At 34.8% G+C, this 6318-nt stretch overlaps 1 pseudogene; it reads right to left on the reverse strand.

The window, feature by feature from the left end:
* Positions 1-594: 594 nt before the first annotated feature.
* On the reverse strand, positions 595-3401 carry LOC117414598 (hyaluronidase-like; annotated as a pseudogene).
* Between the last annotated feature and the right edge of the window lie 2917 nt (positions 3402-6318).

The following is a 6318-nucleotide window of genomic DNA, read 5'->3' on the forward strand; positions in this document are numbered from 1 at the left end:
AATAAAGTGTGACTTGGGTTTCTCCAATCTGTTTTTCTTTTTTTTAACTACTTGCCTTTTCATTTTTCACTCATTATTTTTTACTATACAGTCGTTCTGGCTTTTTTGGAACAAGCTCTTCACACAATAAGAAGACTTTGAGAACTGGATGCTTTGCCATAACTCTATATAATAATACCGTACTTCCAACAGACCCAACATGCACTTGGTCCCCTCCATGCTTTGATAGTTGGTACTGTGGAGAATTGGAATGAGATGAATGATAAAGTGGTCCTTCAGAAGAAGGACAATTCTCTCTCGCTTTATTCAAGAAATCCACGATTATATCAACATTTGACAGCAATGATCCATTGAATATCAAAAGTTACTCTTATAAAACAAACATTGACATAGAAACAGAATATTAACTTGATATTAAAGAAATATCTTGTATTAACTTGTATTGTAACGCTTGAAATGTTTTTGCATACGATTGTAAGTCGCCCTGGATAAGGGCGTCTGCTAAGAAATAAATAATAATAATAATAATAATAATAATAAATACCAATTATCACCGGCTAGTTTTCATATAAATTGACATTTGTAACCCTAACACCAATCTTTGTATTTCAAAATGTATATGCCTCTAAGAAATGACTTACTGTACCTAATAAACAGAACATTTAACAGTGAGACAGAAACAGAGAAACAGAATACCTGAAAGGCATGTAAAGTGCAAGGTAGGGGTGGCTATTTTACAGCTGAAATGGTCAGCTGGTATGGTTGGGGACTCTGGCTGCTCACAGAACACTCCAGTCCAGCCCTGGTAACACAGGCAAGTGAACCTCTGTTTCCTGACTGAGATGTCTTCATTACTGAGGTCCACTTATAGTAAGTTGGGGGCCTTTCTTACCGAAGTGGTTTCTTATTTTAAAATGCCTGGGGTTTAAGTGTAGGTAGGTACCAGAGTCCAGGCTTTTCCAGATACATTTACCATTCTTCTTACACAGGGCTTTGCTGCAAAGCTTGGCTGCCGATGTCACATTTATAATGTAGTGCCCCAGGGGTCCATCAATATACTTCTTTACCACTAGTAATGGAAAGAAAAGTTTCTTAAAGTGTGTTGTTTCAATATCTCTATATAATCCTGCTCAGTCAGAGACAAAATAATACATATCAAGATAATTGCAGTCATGTTAATTGTAGGCATTGCATGTAGGTCTTTCTCAATTGCTGTCTTCACAATAATGGCCAAGTTTGGTAAATTCTCCACTAAATATATATGGATGTTGTTTTTCAGCGATCACTTATAAACAGGAGACACGTAAACATGAATTTTAAGTAGCTTGACAAATACTGTATATAAGAATCTATGCAATATATTTAAAAAACAGATGCTAAGATCACCAAAATATGAAGATTCACAGCCATAAAAAGTAAAAAAATATATACTATACCTTTGATCATCCATATTCTGAAGATCCCCATAAGACCACTCCAGCTGCTCCCAAAGCTGCACGCTCATGTACTATTAATTAGTATTTAGTGTTAAGTATTGAGTATTAAAATACATTTTACATATGATTTAATGAGATATGATTCAGGATCACGTTATTTATTAATCTGCAGGTCCAGGTCAGGGTAAGGGTATTCTGCAATGACCATTCCTGGGACACAAAGTGTTGTCAGAGATATTGCTTAGCTTTAGACTAAATAGGAGAATATAAAATCAAATGCTATTTTGTTAATCAAAACAGACTTTAAATAATTTAAACAATATTTAAATGTCAGGTGTTAAATCTTTGTTTATGGTGTCCAATATATCATGATGAACTTCCTTATTAATATTGTAAAACTTGAAACATTTTGATCTGTAATTCCCTTTAACTCCAAGACTTACTTTTGACAATGATGACAAAATAGGCTAACCTGTATACTGTAGCTTTCGATTGTATTTGCAAGATGAACATGTACCTTGGATTTCTAAACTAAAATGCCATGAAGCCTATAACTTTTTTGGAAAAAGAAAACAGCATTTTAATTCAGACATGACAGATATAAGATTTTGACAGTCATACTTACCTCAGATAAAACCTGAAATGTGTAGGCATAAAACGGTCTTGAGTAAACAAAGACTGGCAGCATGAAGCCATTCTTGGCAATAGATGCAATTCTCATGGCTTCTTTGACACGATAATGGACAAACTTTACAGTGTTGGAAGTTGATTTCAGTTCATAATCCAAGTATATAGAAGGGTAGAGGGCAGTGCTTTCTTTCCAGAACCAAAGCAAGTGGTCATTGCATACATGCTCAATATTTGGACATTCACCTGTATATTTGTGTGTGTGCTGTTTGTATTCATAGTTGTAGCAATCTGGGAAGAGATAGAAACCCCAAAGCCCATTAGTCCTCTGACTTGCTGCTAATAAAAGAGTTTTATTCATAAAATTGTGAGCAACGTTTTCAAACTCTTCTTTAGCTTCTTTCTCAACTTTTCTATTCCTCATTAGTTCTTTCGACTTATTCCTGTAGATATCTTTTGATCCCCAATTCGTAACCCACTGAGGTCTCCAGTTCTTCCAGTCGATAACGCCCAAGCCTTTGAAGTCCTTAAATGGTATGAATTTGTCAATATTAGTCCTGGCCTTGTTCAGGTGCTTGTTGAGGCTTTCATTTTGTGGAAGTCGTCCATTGACAGGCGTTACATCATCTGAGTAGAATGGCTAGTGGCCGAGGTGAGTGTGATAAAATAGTGTAACACTGGGTCCACTCAGGGTTCCATTTGAGTTTGCCACTATGTCTAAAACACTAAGGTCCGGATCAACTTTAAAATGGAGTCTGCATGACTTAATGGGAGTATTGCAGACCACAATGAATAGTTTGTGTTGTAGCAATGGTGCCCTAGCTTGTTTAAATTGTTGGCAAGAGACATCCTAAATCAAAAACATGAATGCCAGCCAGCCTATCACAATCGTACTTCTAACAGAACTCGCGACATGCATGTTCACAAGCAACAATGTAGTCTTCCTTCAAAACAAAACAAAGAAATTAAATGTTTACTGAAATAACAATACAAATGGCAATTGCAAGCATGGGTCAGTTAATGTACTCAACACAAGACAATAAAACCTTGTTTTGAGAGGCTTTCATTTTCATATTTGAATATGGATGTGTTTCGTATCGTATATAAACTGGTAACTTTCATATTGGATGCTACACAATGATTTTTTTTTTATTTTTCCTGGATCTCATTTTGGAATCTACTGTACAGTGCCTTGCTTTTATTCAAATCCAGCAGCAGAATAACGGGGGGAATGCACTGTCCCACATTATGCTGCATTGCTAAGTTGATGCCAAGTTTTTTTTGAGGAAAGCATTTCCCCAAAATCAGCTGTTTAATTAAGAATACTTTCTGCTCCATGTTTTGTACTTGTAATATAAACAGATTACTTTATTTCTTTAACCACTGTGTGGTCCAGTGGTTAAAGAAAAGGGCTTGTAACCAGAAGGTCCCCGATTCAAATCCCACCTCAGTCACTGACTCGTTGTGTGACCCTGAGCAAGTCACTTAACCTCCTTGTGCTCCGTCTTTCGGGTGAGACGTAATTGTAAGTGACTCTGCAGCTGATGCATAGTTCATACACCCTAGTCTCTGTAAGTCACCTTGGATAAAGGCGTCTGCTAAATAAACAAATAATAATAATGGAGTGCTATGCTTATTTCATTCATGTGGATAGTTGTAAAGAATACACATGCCCATGCAGTACTCTGTGAACATTATTAGTGTATCTTCTATATACACATTTGTATCAGTATGATTTAAATTAAAACATATTCAACACTATAGAAAGAACTGCTGATAATCCATTCTTCTTTGCATCATTAATCCCATTCAATTGTTGGGTAATTGTTGTCTTTTTTCCCCATTTTAACAGAGGAGCTTTAATGTGGGTTGGTTCATCTCAGTGAGAGTTAAACCCCCTTGAGGTTATTTACAGAAAAGTCATAGTCACGCCAAGTGTAATAACTGTTCAATTGTGGTTAAGTAGCTGAGACTAGAAAATTTGCCACCAGAAAAGACAAACATCTATAATTATTTGTGCAACATAAACTTTTGCTTTTACCTACGGATATTGAAACCCAAAAATGAGCAATTAAACTGTTATTTGTTTCTAAGAACAGTTTATAGTACTATGCATAGCAAACAAGATAAAATAAAATTAAAGGATTAGAGTTAGGGGTATAGTCAGTGCCGCCCACAGAAATGTTCAGACCCGGGACAAGTTTTTAAGTCAGCCCCCCCCACATTAATTTTTCCTCTCTGCTGTAAAAGAAAATTGTCTGGTCCAGGCCCCTCGGAATGCCCGGGCCCAGGGCAAAATTCCTGGTTAGTCATAGTTAGGGTTAGGGTTAGGGTTAGGGTTAGGGCAAAACATGTAAACATAGCTTATATCCCAAAGTATATTTTATTGGTCACTATACACTGCTCTGCAAAAAGTATATTTACAGTAACCTTGCAACAGAGCTTTTATAGCTCAATCAAACCCCTAATTTAAATATCTTGGTATCACTGAATAGACAAATGCCTGCTCTTTATAAATATGCAAAATATTTGAATCATTATTTAACATTTAACTAAAACAGAATGCACTGCACAAAAAAATATTATGCTTGTTAATAGTTTAGTTTGTCAGAAATAAAACTGTACAGCATATTTTACACATCTGTGTTTGATTTAAATAAATGGTTTGGTTGGGAAAAGTTAGTTGTACACTTAGATACACTGAAAGACTAGATTTGTATAGGATTAAGAGACTAGATTCATATGGATTAAATTAATATAGCATTTAATGTAATTAGGATGAATATGGTCTTTGACAATAGAAAAGCTTACAATTATAAATGCACTATTCCAGCATCATCTGGTAATGTATTAAAAAGCACAATCAACACCGTTGGTTTAGATTTAAGAGCACACAAATGCTGTATCCACATTAAAATCAAAGCTAGCATTTTTCTGGAAAAAAGAAAAAAAAAACATATTTCTTTGCGTGACTGAGAAAAGAACCATAATGCAAACAAACTGTTATATTTAAAAAAAGGAGGCACCAGTTTAATTTGGTCTGAAGTGAGAACCAGAGAGTTTGAAGACAGAGGTCTGTTTTCAATCCGTTTTGAAATACACTAATACTTTAAAGACTTTTTCCCGTTATGCTAGAATACATGTATTGCTGTTTTTTAACAGGCACCAGCAAAACTTTTTTTTTTTTTTTTTTAATTGTTTCTAGTTCTTTATTTTGCAAATGTGGATTTTAGATAATGTTGTATTTTGAGCTGTTCATAGCATTTTTCTATAAAGGCCACAGTACAATAACCAGTAATTACTAAAAAGATCATGAAAAATGAAAAAATAGCTTTCTGCAAAGCATTGCACATTCAAGAGAATTTGCTGGGCCCCCAAGCTGACTTGAATCAGCTGAACAATTAAATGGTTAAACCTATGAAGAGCACTTCTCAAGCTTAGGGTATTCTGTGTGGTAAGCCATAGACCTTTGACATTGCATTTTTACAGATTCAATTGGTAAATTGCTTCACAATGTTAACATTATGTGGTTTTAAAAGGAAAGAAAATATAAAATCCCACAAAGCCCCTTCTCTTGGCCTTATTTGAAATGAAAATCTGACATGAGAATCTTTAGAGCAGCAATCATTTTTACACTGCAGTCTATTTCTTTACATGGGAAGGTATTTCTTATTAAAAAAGAAAGACTACATAAGTATGTGTATTATATGTGTATTATATAATGTGTGAAGCTCATGTATACATAAAAGAATGACATAAAACCAAGACTGGGGCAACAGAGAATTCATGTTCATTTAGTTATCCAATTCATAAGGACATCACATGATTTGTGTTGTCCTACTTCTGCAGTGTTTAGCAATTTATGCTAACCCCATTACTTCATTGTTTTTACATTCCAGTCTGTATGCACTGCTTGTCTGTCTTTTGCGGCTTCTTTGCACTAAAACGCAGTGAATAAGATTCCCATGTGTGTTGGTGGTTTTATTATACTAAGAACAAATGCATTCTATTCCCTGAATTGGCAATCTGACAGGAGTCACTGTGGCTCAATGTTTGAAGATTTTGTTCAGATTAATGAATGAAAAAACATGGGGCTTAGAGTAAATGATTTGTATTTGTAACAAAATAATGCATACATGTTAATAACAGTTGCCTCAATATAAAATATGGTTATCGCTATAGTTTGTTAAAAAAAAAATTGAAGAGACACATCAAATCAGATGAATTGCCTTCATCTTAAAACATATTCAGGAGC

Source organism: Acipenser ruthenus, chromosome 7, assembly GCF_902713425.1.
Source record: "Acipenser ruthenus chromosome 7, fAciRut3.2 maternal haplotype, whole genome shotgun sequence".
NCBI lineage: Eukaryota > Metazoa > Chordata > Actinopteri > Acipenseriformes > Acipenseridae > Acipenser > Acipenser ruthenus.